Source organism: Magallana gigas, chromosome 9 (genome assembly GCF_963853765.1).
Source record: "Magallana gigas chromosome 9, xbMagGiga1.1, whole genome shotgun sequence".
Classification (NCBI taxonomy): domain Eukaryota; kingdom Metazoa; phylum Mollusca; class Bivalvia; order Ostreida; family Ostreidae; genus Magallana; species Magallana gigas.
This window is the reverse complement of record NC_088861.1, coordinates 36,632,120-36,650,725: the sequence shown is the minus strand read 5'-3', so window position 1 is coordinate 36,650,725 and position 18,606 is coordinate 36,632,120. Positions and strand designations below refer to the sequence as shown.

General features: G+C 34.2%; 1 non-coding gene across 1 annotated transcript; it reads right to left on the bottom strand.

Moving 5' to 3' along the window:
- Positions 1-3,047: 3,047 nt before the first annotated feature.
- On the bottom strand, positions 3,048-3,820 carry LOC109619067 (uncharacterized). Its single transcript, XR_010709532.1, has 2 exons — positions 3,447-3,820; positions 3,048-3,209 (listed from the first exon to the last, which is right to left on the bottom strand). It is a non-coding gene; the product is annotated as an uncharacterized protein (transcript).
- Positions 3,821-18,606: the final 14,786 nt, after the last annotated feature.

Below are 18,606 nucleotides of genomic sequence, written 5' to 3'. Positions count from 1 at the left end.
CGGGCACATATATTTCTAAAATCCTTGATCATTGTGGAAAATTTCCCCGTGTCTTACAGTTATACCATTGCATATGGTCAACTTAAAGTAAGTATTTACACGGTAGTAATTGTGAACTTAGGAATTTTGAATGTTTATTTGCAGAGACTAAAAAGTTGACAGCACGTTGTGTCTTTCTTTTATTTATTATCGGTTGTGTAGTACATTAGATGAAGTACATGTACAGGAGTTTTGAGTATGATGTAGACATTCTAACGAAGTATGGCAGCATTATATCTAAAATTATATTCGTATACATTGTAAATTTTTACTAAATGTACTTTTTGAATATATCCCTCTGTTTTTACTACTTAGTATCGATCAGAAAAAAACCGATTGAGCTTTTGCAACGTTAATTATCCATGTAGCAAATGAGAGAAGGGAACAAAAACAATGAGGTGACTAAATGATTTTATGAATTCATGTCAACTGTAATAAATACATGCACCAAAAGTGCGACAACTGGTAAAGCCAAAGATAGTGAAATCAATGGATACACCGTTTAAATAAAACTTTTAAGTAAATTGGAAAACGACGGAAATAAATATAAAGGTTCTTGTTATCATCCATGGTAAACCTTTATTGTGCTAAATATTTACTTAGAAAGGTTTTTTTTTAAATTGTTTAAAACACTTTGACTATATCTGCTATTGCTAGCTTAACACAGATGTTTCATGATAAAAGTTTTGACAGATGTTTCATGATAAATGTTTTGACGAACTTGTTTGGGATGCCATTGACCTTCATTGCAGCTAAAGATATCTGTTTGAAGGTAATCCGACTGGCGACAATTGGAATCAGATCGAGCTATATCACAAAGCTTGCACATTATACACTACTGAAGATAAATATACAACATATGAAATAGAGAATACACAGACCTATGAAAGGGGAAACGTTGCGTATTGAGAATGGCCAAATGGTGCACAGATTTTTTTTTCTATTTTGAAATGAAAACTACTTCATTTCATCACTTATTCCTTCTAAAAAATAAACTGATATCTTATCTTTAAAATGAACAAAACTGAAATCCTAAAATTTCAAAAAAATTATTGATAAGCCAAATTTTAATTAATAAATGCGGTTTTTGATCAGGTGCACACAAATAGTGTTAACAAAAATTACATACGCTTTTCCGCCAATTTGTGTAGAATTTCCATTATGATATATTGTATCTACAGAAACTAGTAAAATTATATACGTTATACAAATAGCATATTTATATAACCAATCTCAATAGAATTCCCGCTATAATAGAATTACAATAAAAAAATAACATTAACACACTGTGAATCATCTCAAAAATCCAAAAAGCAAAGTACAAATTCAATGCAGAGCAACACAGACCCCCAAAAAGATAGATACGGGATCATGTGTCAAGGAGGAGTAAATATTCCCGGTAACACTTGCAACGTGCCAGGGTGGCGTTCATTTGTAATACTGGATTTTCTTTATTTTACCAGTGCCCCATTCAGCAACAAAGAGATTATCTTTGCTGTCCAAACATAAGCCCATTGGAGAATGTAAATCACCATTGTCTATGTAGCGCAGGAAATGTCCCTCCTGATGCAAGATGTGAACATGGTGGTTTTTACGGTCGGCTATCAATATCAGACTCTGACTATCCGTAGCTATGCCGCAAGGTTCAAATGATCGCCTAGTAGTAGATTGCTTACCACGTTTGGACGTAGAAGGGTTTCCAGTGTATCTGAATTTACGTTTTCCGGCTTGATCGACAACCACTACTGCTCGGGCTCCCCAGTCCGCCACGCAGATATCCTGGTTTCTGTTTTCACTAATGTATTTGACGAAAGGACCAGATGAATAGAGGGGCTCGCCATTGTCATCGAACTCAATACTCTGCTTCTCTGTGGATCCAGAATAACGAACAATTTTTGTTTGACTATCATTTTCATTATCCATTATCACCAGGAGGTCATCTAAAAAGGTACTACAAACACAGCGAGGAATCCAGTCAAGAAGTTTTATAACGTCCTGTATTTTTTTTATTTTTTATTATGTTTACAGTCCTATTGATGTAATCAGTATAAACTAGATCACCACTCTTTGTCACTGCAATGTCCTGTGGCTCGTTCCCCGACTTGGTTTTGACCGATTCTAGAAGCTTTCTTTGAATGCTGTAGAGTCGCATGATGCTATCATTATTACCACACGACCAAATTGCTTCATCGCTGAGGCAAGTGACACTAAGTAATTCTTTCTGGAAGTCTCCATATTCTGTGTCTAGGGTTCTAATGATCCGAGGCATATCAAGCAGTGGTCTGATTGGAGAGCTTTCTGCTTCTGAGATTTCAACGGTGTGGCCAGGTTCTTCTGTTATAGTGCTAACATCGGAGAGTTTTCCAAACTGTTCGTGAAGTTTTTCTTTGTTTAAAGTTTTAGGAGCGAAGTTTGGTAGAGAAATATTGATTTTGCGTGGCAAAATTTTAAATTCTGCATTTCTAGATTTGTAAGTGGAGACAAGACAACTATCATTGGATTTTAATAACTTCTTAAGATTAGTTATGTCCTGTTTAATTTCAGACATTATGCGTGAGATTTTATTTTCCCGTTCTACAAGGACAGCCATGTTATTTAATTCTATTTCCTCAATTTCAGATTTTAATTTCTGAACAATGGTGTCAATTTCTTTGTGCAAGTCTGCGTCGTGATTTTCGACAGCTTTGGTCAAATTCCTTGAATTTTCATAAAGATCAGTTTTCCACTTTTGAATAGAAGTTGTATAATTTTCATATTTTGGAAATATGGATTCCTCTAATTCTTTTAAACCATATTGAAGATCCCCCTTTTTCATTTCAAAAATATTTAAAATATCTGTAAAGGTATGGTTCCAGTGACTCCCAGAGGAAATACAATGGACACAAATGGGATTGTCACATTGTTCACAAAAGTATTTGCACTCTTCTTTAGCATGTGTTGGACAAGAAGGATAAGTTGGACTACGCCCCCTCTCGTGATATGGTACAACCTGATGTTTATTGGGAAACTCCAGCAAATGGTCTGCCACACAGTTTTTACAGAGGTTTAAGCAACAGAAGTCACGGTGTAGTGGGGGGACAGGACTATCACATATATCACAACGAACCACATCTTGTGCACTGTGTTTAGGGTCCATCGCTTCTAATACTTATCATGCGACTTTAAATGGTCTAAAATTAGACAAAAGGTTTAGAAATAATGATAACACCTAAAAAAGAAACTACATTCAAATGCAATGGGTTTTGTCAATTTCCTTTTACATTATACATCAATGAATTTGCATTAATGAATACTGTATTCCTCGTTAAATAGAAAATTTAAAACTTTTTCAGTTGATATAATTTCTAAAAATTTCTTAACATATTTAGTTCTCTTGAAAATGCAACCTACATGGGAACTTTACTTACGATCTACGCTCTATGTTAATTAAAACTTTCCATCAAACTGAAAAAAATTAACCCTTAAAAATCCGGCTCAGCCACATTATATGTATATTTTTTTTTTCTTCCTGGTATTGCTTTTACGGCAAAATAACTTCCCTGATCTAATAGATTTGAAAAATCGGGAATGAGTTCATTTTTAAGTGTTTCAACACACAAAAGAACTGTTGTTTGCATGTGATTTCGATACTTCTTAATAACAAGATAGCAAGTGTATCTTATTATATTCATATTTGCTAGTACGGTAAGTTATATTTAAAAATAAAAAAAATCTTTTCCATTGAATTAAAAAAAACTTTCCCATAAATATCTGGCTCAGCCATATTATATAGAATAAGAAATCTTTTCCTTTCTTTATCTTGGTCCCCCCCCCAGATCCCCCCCCCCCCTCCTCTAAAAAAGGTAGCATGACTCTCCAGAAAACTCCTTGTTCTACGTGTGGAATGTGGAGAATGCTTTACTAGGTTTACATGGTCATTTAAAATTTGAGAAACTGTTTTATGGGAAGACAAAGAGAACGGGTAGCAAACACAGCACGATAAAATAGGTAAAATTAAGACAGAGCACGACTTGATGAAAGAAACACAAATAAAGAGATCGAGCTGTTGACGCACGATAATTAAAAAGAAAAATAATAATGCAAGACGAACGAATATTTTGAGAGAGAGAGAGAGAGAGAGAGAGAGAGAGAGAGAGAGAGAGAGAAACTTATACATGAAATACAATCGATACAATACAATACTAGAATAAAGGTTAAATGCACAAAAAGCAAATAGAATAAAAGCAAAAAAACAAAAACAAACAAAAACAATCCCTCCCCCCCCCAAAAAAACAAACAAACAATAAAACAAATTAAAATTAAACAAAAGGTAAACGCTGATTTGTTCAATGTTATTTGCTGTTTTAAAACATATTGAGGGTAAAAAAAAAATCGCAGTACACATGTATATACAAGAGCAGGTAAACAAATGCAAAACATGAAAACGGGTTTTTAATACATGTTTTTTTTTAATTTAACATGAGATAAAAGAAAAAATGTTGCTCTATGGGAGCTTTTAGTTATCTGGTCTCTGTATGACACGAAGAATCATAACACCAGCTATATGTATTATCTTTAGGAAGTTACCAAAGGTTTATAGCGCACTTTTGATTCCTCTCAAAATTAGAATTTAATTAACAATCATGGCGTTCATTATAAGAGTAAAAGAAATTAACTTTTATTTCATTTTTTTTTCTGGTTTAGGGGGCAGTAATTTACCTAATAGACGCGAATATTTTTTATCTGTGCGACGAAATAATGAGTGAAAAATATCAAACTTTAGATTAGACGAAATAATTTACACTGGGCAAAATTGCTAACTTACTATTCCTTTAATTGTTTTAGATCTGAACGCAACACAGATTGATTAGTATATTATTTTATATAAGTTTATATAAGACAGAAAATGAAACATCATTTGTTGCAAACTTATTGACCAGTCGCTTTAAGTACTGTTTATGAAACATTGATACTCCCCAATATCGGGAGTGGCCTCCATTTACTCGGATAAATGCGATGTGTCTGTCTTGTCGCCTAGTAGTTACCCGCCGCTTTGGAATTTCCGGTACAACCTTGCAATTGACGTGTGGTGCCGATTTAACACTGTGGCTCTCTAAAAAAACATCGTTTTTATTAGATAAGCATGCTTTATCATGCTTTAGCCAATACCATCGGTAACTGTAAAATTATTAACATTTTTTCTAACCTCTCTAAAGAAGCACCATGCAGAGATCATACCAACTGTCCTACCACGCTCTTCTGTTGTCAAACACGGCATACCCTGTCAGATTTGTTGTGAGGTTTTAGTAATGCATGCATCAATAATAAGAACACAAACAAGAAAGTAAAGGTTTATTTTTCCAAAAAAAAAGTGTGAGCACGATTTGAGCATTTCTAAAGAACAGTTACGCTTCGGTTAACAATGCATCCATTTATATGTTTGGGCATTTAAATGTATTACTTAAAATTAAGATCACTTATTTAAACATTAAATATAATTTTTTTAAAAATTAGGATGTAAATATAGTTTTATTTTAAATGGTGCGAGAGCAATTTGTCTAGTGTTAATGACTTCTGTCTGAACGTAGGAGGGATGTTCCAGAAAAAGTGACACTTAGCTGTTTTCATCCATTTTAATTAATCTTTGATTCTTTTATTCATCCCTTTCATTTTAAGTACACACCCTTGGCCTGGATACTTTTTAGACGATTAATTCACTTACGTTGGCCTTCGGGGATAAATCTCGAGAAAACACGGAGAATGGGCGTGTTAGGACAGTAACCGTTTCCGCCTCTAAATACTCGATTACAAAACCTGCCTTGTGTGCGTGCACATTGTCGTGCAATAGGCGGAAATAATTCATTCCAGTTTTGGAGTGACGACTTTAGTAACATTTCTTTAATTTTTTAACAGAAACATTTTTATGGAACTTACATGTAACTATTTTGCCCTTTGACAGAACAGGAATAGGCATGACAGGGTCTTTTTTGTCAAAGAAAAAATATATATGTTTACATTTTCAACTGTCTTTATCTGTAATAACATTACGAATCAATTTTGAGACCTATAGCCAAATAACTTTATAAAAGATGAGCAACACTACATGTAAATGGACGTGTCTTATAGCATAACCGAAAAACGATATTATCTGCGCCGCGAAGTAATACACAACATTTACTACATGAAAATTTTAAAGTGTAAAAATTGGAAATAATATAAATATAGGTAATAAGAAATCATTCTTTGAATATTGTAATTTTAGCCAGAGTGTGGTCTAGTCTATAATAAATTAAAACCCTTGGATTTGACCACGCTCCGATCAAAATTATCACTTAATAATACTCAAAGAATGATTCTTTATTTATTAAATAAATCCATCGCGGTTCGTAACATTTCAGCAATGCTAAGGACGTTTTTCATTCTTCAATGTCATTATTATGTTTGAACTGTTAGTAAACTCCGGTTTCATCATCAGTAACTTAATTATCAAAAGTACTTTGTTATATTTTAAATAAAATTTTGATTACAAAACTTAAAATGAATAAGAAGATCTAGAGAAATCAACTTGAAAAAGGTTTTTACCGGTATATTCAACCTATGTAAACAAAAACAGGGCACGATCCTTGTTTACATGACAAAGAATTGTCAGTCCTGTATCTTGCTTATAACTCTACTACTGACTCTCAAATTTTATTTGATCAATAGAAATGCATTCCTAAAGCATTGTAAATAATAAAAGCAGGAAAATAAAATTTGACCTAAATCGTGAACATGCCCCTTTAAGTATATTGCTATACAGTTCTGACCCTTTCAAGGGCTAGCCGGAGAGTGCCAGTCCGGTATAAGATTTTGGCGGGGAAGGGAAGGTGCAGAGTTAGTCATGTGACCCTACTGTCTAATTTTGTCATTGTCCACCTTACAGATATTAAACTCTCATACATAATCACTCACTCTAAACACGTATACCAATCAAACACGCTAGCGCTGTAATTTAATATTCAAATTATAGAACTGGTTACATAGCTAGGGAACTTGTTCAGAGTTTAAATTTTGGCTTAAGCCTTCATTACACTGGCATTAGATCCTCGGTTATTTCAAAAACATGTTATCTGCCGGTTCTAACGCAGACCAGTTACAACAAACAATATTTCAAGAAGTTCAGTCGGGTCGTATTGCGTGCCCTTTCATACATGTTCCGATTTCAAACCTTCGCTGCAGTCCAATCGGGGTAGTACAAAAAAAAAACCAGAAAAAGAGGGTTGGCGAATGATCTGCAACTTGTCTGCACCACAGGGCCAAAGTGTCAATGACTTTATCAACCAAGGACAATGTTCGGTTCAGTACACTTTCTTTGATGATACAACTGCAATGATAAGCAAATTAGGCGTAATGCCTTGTTGGGAAAAAAAGATATAGCTAATGCATTCCGATTACTTCCAATTTGCCCCGAAGACTTCCCATTATTAGGCTTTCATTTTAACCACAATTACTACATCGATAATTGTTTGACTTTTGGTTGCTCCATTGATTGCATATACAACCTTCGAAAAATTTTCCACATCATTACATTGGATTATCCAAACTACAGCAAATGTCGATACAATGGTCCACTACCTCGATGACATTTTGTTTGCAGGCCCGGCAAATACCAATATCTGCCTTCACGTAATAAATACATTCGATCACGTATGCCAGCAATTTGTGGTACCTATTTCGCATGAGAAGTCTGATGGTCCTACTATAAGCATTACATTTTACATCTTTAGGCCTTGGCATCGACACCATCAGTCAGTCAATATTCGTGCCCCTAACAGAGTCATAGCCCTCAAAGTTTTGCTATCTAGTTCTATTTCTTAGAATAAAATCACCCTTAAACAAATGCAGTCATTAGCGGGGTCTTTAGTTTTCATCAAAAAGGCCTTATACAGAATGTATAGTAGTTTATATCTGGCAGTTAAACCATATCATTATATCAGAGTAACAAAAACTTTAAAGCAAGATATGCAGGTTTGGCTCGATTTTTTAGCAAATTTACATGGCTCAACCCAATTGTCAGACCCCGATTGGTTGGATCAAGATACCCTACATCTGAATGCTCAGGCTCCTTGGGTTGTTGTGTCATCTTTAGTAGTCATTGGGCCTACATTCAGTGTCCCAAGCACTGGTCATCAGACACAAGAAGAGACAAAACCTACGTCGAGCTGATTCCCGTAGGTTTAGCCATATTCACATGGGGTCATTCACTTAAATCTAGAAAGCTTATTCTGAACATTGATAACCAAGCATTGGTCCGTATTCTAAATCAAAAGTCATCAAAATCCGAAAGGGTCGTGTCTTTTCTTAGACCCATGCTGATTAAATGTGTCCACGTACCTGGCTGCACAAATTAAATACCCGATGCAATATCTCGTTTCCAGTAGCGCGCATTCAGGCAGTTGGCCCCCCATGCGGACCAATATCCTTGTCCGGTACCCATGGAGTTTTACAACATCTTAAACCCAAAGAAGATGAACTGCTACAAACTCTATCTCCAACAATACCCAAGCTACATACGATAAAGGCATCAATTCCTCCCTTCATCTCAACACAATTTGCCCGAATTGTGGCCTCCCCCTCTTGATCATATCATTAATTACATAGCATGTTTGTTATGTAAGGGAAAATCTTACGCAACAGCTAGATTTTACTTAGCAGCAATCAGATTCAACTTTAGGAAAAATCCGATTAATAGCTATCATGACCCTTGCTCATTTTTCATTGTAACGAAATTGCTGTCGGATTTCCGTCGCATGTCTCAGTCAAGAGACTCTAGATGCCCCTAACCCTCCCAACCCTTATTAACATTTTAAATGCACTGCCGCATGTGTTTGCCAATACATTTGAGGAAAAATTGTGTGCTTCAGCCGTCTCTTTCGCTTAGTTTGCTATATTGCGAGTGGGTGAGATTACCCAAACAAATCGTAGTCAAAACAATGCTTTAACCATTCATAACACCTTGTTGTCAAGTAATTTAATTAAATTGATTCAAGCAAAAACCAAAACCGACCACAGTGTGCAGGCACAACGTTAATCATAACCCTTTTCTGATGACAATAACTTGCTATTCAACAACTTGCAGTCTTTTTTGAATGCAAGACCTAAATACACAGGTCAGCTTTTGTGTCACATTGATGGCTCCCCTCTTACGTACTACCAATTCAACCAAGTTCTCAAAAGAGCCTTGTCATTTCTCAACACATGCACAGTTTTCAAATCGCACTCATTTAGAATTGGTGCCGCAACCTACATGTACTTACAGGGCATCCCAGAGAACATAATCAAATCTAAGGGCAGATGGCGTTCAGACGCTTTAAAATCTTATAATCGCCCTCAATCTGTTTACATGTACATGTAAGCAACTGAATCTTACTAATTGTAAACTAAGCTTGCAGGTTTGCGGACAGTATGAATCGTTGGCTCTTTATTCATTTCCGGGGCAAAGAAATACTCTAATTCCACTTATGGCGAAAAATTGGACCTTATAACATCAATGTCATATGGGCTGGCCGCAGCGGTTTAAAGTAAGAAGACTTGGAGCTTAACTTGAAAAATCTATTGCATACATGTAGGTTTAATGGTAACGCCCCTCACGCACTTGTTACCCATTGTGGCGGGAACAGTTTTGGCCTACAATCACTTAAAAAATTACAGATCAAAATGAAATCACTACTCCGCAAAATCCATACATTAATGCCCATTGCCTTACTGTTATGGTCAAATATTCTGCCACGTCAATCCTGGAGACATACTGAGGAATCATTACATTTCGTGGTGGCTAAATTTTCGTGGAATTCGTGGGTACCTCTCATCCACGAAATAACATCCTTCACGAATTGATAAATTAGGGTAATAAATTCATATAAGAATACACGAAATCACGCCCACACGAACCTGTAACATTTAAGCCGTCCACACAAATTGGCCCCCACGAAATTTAATGATTCCACAGTATGATATTTAACATTGTGCTGAAAAGGGTAGACAGTGCATTAATTCCTCACTCTGGTCTTTAATGCGCCGTGTATTACTGGGCGCATTAATTATGCATCCTGGTATTAAGTCGGACCAAACAAAACTCAATTGTGACGGGGTACACCTGTCTAACCTAGGCAATTCACTGTTCATAAACTCCTTAAAAGCTGCTTTAACTAATTTTTTGTCGTCCAACTCCAGAAAACATCCCAATTCCGTCTAGCTCTGTATTTGTCATGGCTCAAACCTCACCATTTGTACTATCCTTGACCCCAACATTCCCTCCACCCTCACCACCATGTGCCTTGCAGTTCGCCCTGTTGTTTGCATCCTTAGTCTTGTATCAACGATTGCAGTTGCTCAAGAATTTTGTATATTGTTGTTAGCGTTGTCTTGTATGCCAATTACCGCACGTATGGCGGTTGGATCGCTGGTCTCAATGCTTGTACTCAGCGATTCATATGGCAGAATTGCTATACAAGCCATCGCTGGTTTACTGCTGTCCATCTTCCAGGGTTACCATCAATTTATGGCTCATTGTCATTGAATTGAACTGTTGGCTGCTATATGCAGTTGAGAAACGGCGTCATCCATTGTTTTGACATTTGCATTGCGATCTCTGAATTGCTTGCATATTTTGTGTAATCTATTATCAACTGTGTTTCGTTAAATGTGCTAAATTATGTAATAATTATACCATACGTATTAATAATAAACCCATAACAGTACAGCCATTCATCTTCTGTGTATTCTTTAAAATAAATAAATGTACCATGAAAACGTGTTAAAGACAAGATTGTCATCCTTGCTAATTGCCTTACGGTATATCTTTCCTATCTAGGTTTTGGTTAATTTTTACGATGCTATTATCGGTTGTAACTGTTGCAGGGTAACCTCGTCGATGTGCAACCCACCTACAAAAAAGATCTGTGAGACGTTTGATCATTCCCATACTAGCAGATATCACAGACCTCAAGGTGTATATCTACTGGTTTAATGCCAAGTAAGGATATACTTTTGACGTGCATAAAGGCTAAAATGTTAAGTGCATTGTTTGCTCTTTTCCCAGTAATTTTGTGTATAGTGTAATGCATACGCTTTAAATAAAGCAATGTACACTGTAGCTAGGTCCGTGAAATTATGAACATGAAAAGTTCTCCAGCTGCGGTTCAGTAATCAACCTAACCTATTAATAGAGTGTCGGTAAGATATGTACATGATTTAAACGCAAAGAGGGTGAAATGACATTATTTTTGAAACACCACTGGCATATTTCACCAGAATCCTAGAGGCAGATTCAAACGTTTGACTTCACAATAGACATAGTCAGTATATAATAATTCATGTCAAAATACCTTTAATTTCAGTAGTTATATTGTATTGAATAAACAGGAACTTAACAAACCATCAGGACACATCAAAGCAACAATAATTCTACTCCAAATAGTAGATATAATTGATAAAATAACAGTAAAAAATACATTTGCGCGAAAGAAGCAAACTAAGAGTTCTTGGTAATGAAACCTCTTACTAAAAAGTATACTCTACTACCCGGACATATATTTATGTGTACGTATTATTAAAGATATTTTAGTCACAACCCACTGAGAATCATCACTATGTAATAGAATATAAAGCCAATCAACATCAATTTAAGGATTATGTTATAACATATATCGTCTTTTCTGCAGTTTTAAAGAAAATGTTTATGTTCTTTTTAAAGATTATACATCATTTGTCCTTCAAATTATATCAAAGCAGTACGATTACGTAAGTGTAATTAAATACTTGCTCGTTCGTGGTGACTACTCATAGTTTGATGAATTACGGCGGATACAGCTTCGTGATTTTTTTAAAAGTACTACTTATGAAAATGGTGCATACTACTGACATTACATATTGGTTTCAATCAACATAATACTTGAAAGAGAAGTAAACACAGTGACACCACTTTATGATAAAGCTTAAACTTAAAATAAAAGGACTTGTCTATGGGGTATGACTGCTTCATTTATAGCTAAGAGGCAGATGTCAAAGTTTAAAATCCGTATAGTCATGAATTTAACAATACTTATCTAAACTAGGTTTGTTTGAGATCATTTGGCTTATGTCGAGTTGTCTGTTTTTGTCACCACATCTAAATTCACTTACATGTACAATTCCGTAAATTGCTGCTCTCTCTCGTCGGGATTTTGTTCTGATACAATATAGTGGCCCCCGTAGTCATACAAATGCTGTTCTTTTCTACTTTACTCATGATCTTTATCATCTGATTGATGAATTTCTTCTTTATAGTTGCCATTATTTTTTTTATTAATTCGTCGCATAGAATGATGTTTTATTAATGCAATTTGCGATATAAATTCATTTCAAGGCATTTCAGAATCAGTACGTGAACAAGATACCCCAGGCATCTTCAGCTGCTTTATGATTACTAGGAAGATGACTGGGTGCTGTTACTTTGAAATATCAGATGTACAAATCTACATCATTTAGATACCTTGTGATGATAATGGCTATTGTAGCAGAGGAAAAAACAACGATGACAATAGCAAATTCAGCTAGAATGGCAACACTAAGGGATTGTCGAGTGCCTTGAGCTAGATTCACAATAAAAGATAAAACAGCAGCAATGGTTTTTTTTATATTTATATAGATTTATTCATTATATCAGTTTTACATCAAATAAAACAAACAAATATAACATTAACAAAACATAGAATATACATATGGAACACAGCGGCAATGTTAATATAACTCTATACAATTTTTTTCATACAATGTTGCCAATATTGAATATGTCCTGAATCATGATCTGAAAGTTCTAGAAAACTGGTCATCCAATTGGCTGTTGAAATTTAATCCATCAAAAATAAAAGCAATATTTTTTACACTCAAAACAAATTCTTTCTCTCCCAAACTCCAATTCCAAAATAGTCGATTAGAATATGTTTCATTACACAAACACTTAGGAATACTTTTTCGTCAGAACCTTTGCTGGTCAGAGTATATAGATAATATTGTTAAAAATGCATACCAAAGACTAGGCCTGTTAAAGAAGCTCAAATTTAACATAGAAAGAAATACTTTATCAAAAATGTACATGATGTTTATTCGACCTTTAATTTAATACTGCTCTGTTGTCTGGGATGGTTGTTCGTTACAAGATGTCGAAAAATTATAAAAAGTTCAACTCTATGCACCAAGAATCATCACTGGCTTACCCATATTATCTTCAAGAGAGTCCCTTTATTTAGAAACAGGTTGATTGCCTCTTCAGAGAGACGAAATCAGCAAAATTGAGCACAATGTATAAAATTCATAATTATTTGGTACCGGACTATTTTTAAAAAAACCATTTTCCCTTCTATCAGGACTTTAGAATCGAATTACAGTACACGCAATCGATAAGACTATATCATTCCAAAATGTAGACTAGAAATATTCAAGAAATTGTTTAAATTGTTCCTGACACGATCAATAAATGGAATAGTTTAAAGGGTACCTGCAGCCCAGCCGAAGTGAAACATATGTTAAAGAGTTTATTTACCAAAATTTAATGCAAAAAACCGCATCGAAATCGGTGCAAAAATAATGGAGTTACGCCTCTTCAAAGTGGCTATTTTTACCTGCTTTGGGAAATCTAATCAAGAGAAAACAGAATTAGGCGATAACGAGGCTTCAGCGGAAGTGACGTCACGAGGTCAACACGATGGAAATTTCCTTACAAAGCTATACAAATTAAATTCGATTTTTCAGCCAAAATGATTGATATAGGTCTGATGTTTTGACGTATTTTGTTAATTTAAGTATTGTAGATCTAGAAATTTGTATCCGTTATTATTTTATTACAATCAGATTTCTTTTTAAAGGATTTTAAAATTTGTTATTCTCGTCGCCTTTTTACCGATGAATACGATATCTTAAAACGCTTACATGGGCATGTTCATTATTCATTTTATTGATTACATAATATCCTTTCACACACGAGTGATCCGAGATTATGACACAGGTAAACAGGTAAACTAACGAAGCCACTGCTCCAGACACACGTGTATCATGGGTATGTATACACAAGGTACACGAGTCTGGTGAACAAAGAGAGGGTTTCACACCTCTAGACTTGTAAATTGATTTGTGTATAATTAGCTACTCAATTGTTAAAAGATAAAACAGAAAAATAAATTAGACTGTGTAAAATCAAGCATTCGTCAGCTAAAACATGTGTATAGTCCGACAATCAGTGATTAAAGAAGCATGCATGATACTATTATATAGTAAAACTAATGTTCGAAGTAAATGCCTTTATTGTTACTTATCTTATCACTTAAATAATGACAAAAATTTACAATTCTGCAATTGAAACCTTTTTTATGTGATCAAGTAATTATATATTTCGGATTTATAATTTCTTATTTAATAAAGTGCAACTTTCTTTCGAGCGCTATGGTCAGCAATTACATGTAAACGCTTTATAACTCCGTATAGCTTAAATTGTAATACTGACAACGAATCATTATGAAATCTAAGTAAACTGGAACATTTTGACAAAGGATGTAAATAAATGTAAAATTAAATTCCATTATCGTATTTGTAAAAGAATACAAGACAGACATAATCATGCATGCAGCCATCTTGAACTTTCGCCTTGATCCGTTTATAATCCCGTGTTTGTTTGTTAAAGAATGCTTACTATTTTGATTGTTATTGGTCCGATATCAATATTATTGAATAATCGGGCGACATCATTTGTAATGTTATGCCGTATACGAGGAATAGACCCCGAGTTACCTTTTACGAAATATCATTATGTATTATCAATATTATTAATCAGTTAATAATGTCACTGAGAAATCATTCGAAAGAATGCCAATATTAACAAAATATGTTTCTTATAACAATAATGCTTTGATTAATTGTCATTTTGCTACATATGGTGTGCATTTATATGTAAAATGTGTTACACATTTGACGAAATTCATGAAGCAAACAATTGTCCGAATTCGGCATTTTTGTTCGATAAAATACGGGTTAAACTCAAACGACAGTATAATTAGTCATCCAGGGTTGATAAGGAAACAAAATAACAGAAAATATGTTCAAACATCGATAAAACAATGCAAGAAAACGAACAGTTTTCGCACGATATTCCTGTTTCTCATACAGCGGCGTTGACCCCGTGACGTCACAGTTCATCTCGCGCCAAATCGGCTTGATTCAAAACTCGTTCAGGTGTGAAATCGGGTTTTCCCCAAATATCTCGAAAACTACTTATGCGATCGCTGTAAAATTTTCAGGATGATGTTTTTACACATAGATCTCCATTATATCAAAAATTGACCGGCACTGCAGGTACCCTTTAAGTTTCATTATCAGAAATACATTGTATTTGTACATGTACATTAAACGACATCGAGGCGACTACTTATTTTAAAATGAAATTATTATCGAATTTAATGCTCGTTGTGTTTGAATATTAAGCATTTTTTTTTCAAAAACAAACTTTTAATCTGAAATTTACATTTAGAAACTTTTTTTGTACCTAATTAAAAATTATAGTGAAACTTGTCTTAAAGAATAGAGGACTTGTGCGGCATTATGCATTTTTTGCCTCCCCCCCCCCCCCCCCCCCCCAATCAAAGTTTTATCAAGAGCTGTAGAAATAAGGTGAAAGATAGTTAAAATCGTATTGAAAATAAGGGTATAAAAATCACTACAGTGACGTCATAATGTAGAAATTACGTCCTAAACATTGCCTTATTTTGATAAATTGATGTTTTGTAGCAAAATATGTAGCAAAATATGGGTATTTTTCGATGGTTTTTCGACTGGGAAACATCAAGCGCAGGCTTGCTCTAGTACCATTTTTTAAGTATAATTTGTATAACTATCTGAATTAAAACATATGTTTTAATCGTACTTGAACAGACTTGCACTCTAAACCTCTAAATGCAAAATATAAAGCGAAAATGAGAATATTTTCATTTGTTTGCAAATTTGCGGGAATTTAGTGATTTAGGTTACGTCATAGATAAACCGCGAATGAGAAATGATGACTAAAATCAAGATTCAAGTGATAGGCATCCTCTGTGCAATGATTTATGAAGATTTGATTTTTAAATGATACTATTTAAAAATTGGTTGAAATCAGGGGCAGACATTTGACCATACCGCACATAGTCATTTAAGAAAAGAACTCTCTATACAACGCACAGCACCCCCTCTCCGTTTTGAAATAAAAATTCTAGGCATGTGCAATGTATATACGATTGAGGGTTGACATTTAATAAATAACAGATAGCGCAAAAATGAAAGTATCATAATTGCAACAATTAGGTACATAAGGAGCAAACAGTAAAAAATTAAAAGCGACTGTAATTTTCCAGTCAGCTGCAACAAAAAGAATTTAGGCCACATGCAATCAATTTCAGTACAGATTTTTATTTCTTCCCGCTTCTTTTCTTATTCAGTCAGTCGCGTTATGACTTCAATTTTGAAATATGGGTTAAGAAAAATAATTCAAAAAATTGAGACACAGTATATTTAATAAAAATGTGTACAAAAAATTGTGTCAAGTGGTATTTCCATCGCTTTTGCGGGATATCATCAAGTAACATTAAATATTTTAAACCTGACCTGGAATAATAGCATAGACATTATTTCAAAAACATCGTTCAGTTGAATCTAAAAAAAAATGCGAAATGAAAAATGTATTGTAATGAAATAACAAGTATAACTTAAGCCGTATACCTGTAACTTACACTTCAAAGATACATGTATTTAGAATCATAGCCAACTGTATGTAGTATAACTTTTGATATTTTAATGTGAAAAAATTACAAAGTTTGAGAGTGCTTACGGTCCTCGTCGAGGACATCATATCCCCTCAAAGCTAACAATAGATGTTTTCTTCATTATCAAATTTTTCATTCTGTTTTAAATGGCCAAAAATGACATAGTTATGAATGCGAACAGAAAAAGACAGCCATCTGGAAATACCTCTTCTGACCCATCCAAACTAAAGAATTTCAAAGGTCAAATTTTTATGACATCTTGCATAATAATTCTGTTTGTTAACCCGTTTAAGGACCTCATTAGGGTCATTCCCCGTTGGGAACCCCTAAGCAATAGCTGCAAGCTGATTGATCAAAAGACAGCGTCACTTGAAAACAAAACACACAAAGAGAGGAAAGTGAAGAGAGTTGAACAAAGATTATAACATCTCTCCCGACTGTCCTTATTTTGTTTAAAGATGGGGGTTTTGGATTTCACCCTTTGCCATTTTTCCAGTCAATGTTTTTGTTTTGAAGTTTTTATTTTATATTTTGTATTTTTATGTTTTACTCACATGTATTGGAGTAAAGAGGAAATGCATTATCTGAATTACAATAGTAAATTGTGCTACTATTTTTGTTGGGTCTCAACCGGTGTTGTTCATGTGTTGGTTGTATATACTTTTCTAGCTTTAAAGTTTTCAAGCTGTAATAAACAATTTTTAACACAAACATATTGTTTTTTATATTATTACTTTAGAGTTATAACTAAATGCAGAAGCATAAACATACTTGTATAAAATGTACTGCAAAATTTAAAGTTCATTCAATATATATTAAACGGTTCATAAAGCAATCTACTAATAAAGACTTGTGTACAATACAAATTTTCAAATGATTCTCTATATGTAATTACTTTTGTCAATGGTTTTACTATCGTGTATAATAATCATGACTTACTTGATGAACAAAAGCGGGCTACGAGGAAAATAAAAATAATCGTCTAGCAACCATCATTACTAACAAGACGATGAGCCATTTTGAAGATGTGCTGAAGGAAGTAAAATTCTACTGTTTATCTGTATTAGTCATATTTCCGGCAAATATTTACGACCTAAGGTTTTAAATAGGCATCTTCGTTGATATTTTTTTCGTCCTTAAGGTAGCTCGATACAGCTAAATGTCATTTCATGGACCTTTACAGTTTTTTTTTTTTAGAAAAAAGAAGATTTTTACAGTTTTGTAAGAGACAGATACTAGTGCTGATTTGTTTTTATCAGAATATGTTCTCAAATTATTACTTACATTATACCGTAATAGTCAATATGAAACAACATGTTTCAATGCCCCCCCCCCCTCCGCCCCCCCTTACCCCGTCAATTATAGGTAACCTATCTTTAAATTAAGATTACACGCGTGCATGGTGAAGAATCCTTTAACTCGAAAACTCTTACTCACTGTTGATAGTTACATTCTATTTATCATATTCATCAATTGTGAATGTAAACTTGACATATTGAACAAGCATCGGCATATATTTTTTAATCTAAAAAAATAGTTCTTGCTCCCATTGCATGCACTGTTTCAGTGTAGAAAACTTTCAAACCTTAGATATGCCTGACATCATGACGATAACCCCAACTTACGCATTAAAAAAAGGAAAACAAGTTAACGATACCAAGCATAATTCAAGTTCTCAGGACGGAGTAGCTTTTTATTTATATGCAGTCGTTGTAGCTCATTCATGTATTAAAGTAAATGTAATTTTACGATATCATCTAAAAATATTAAAATGACAGTATCG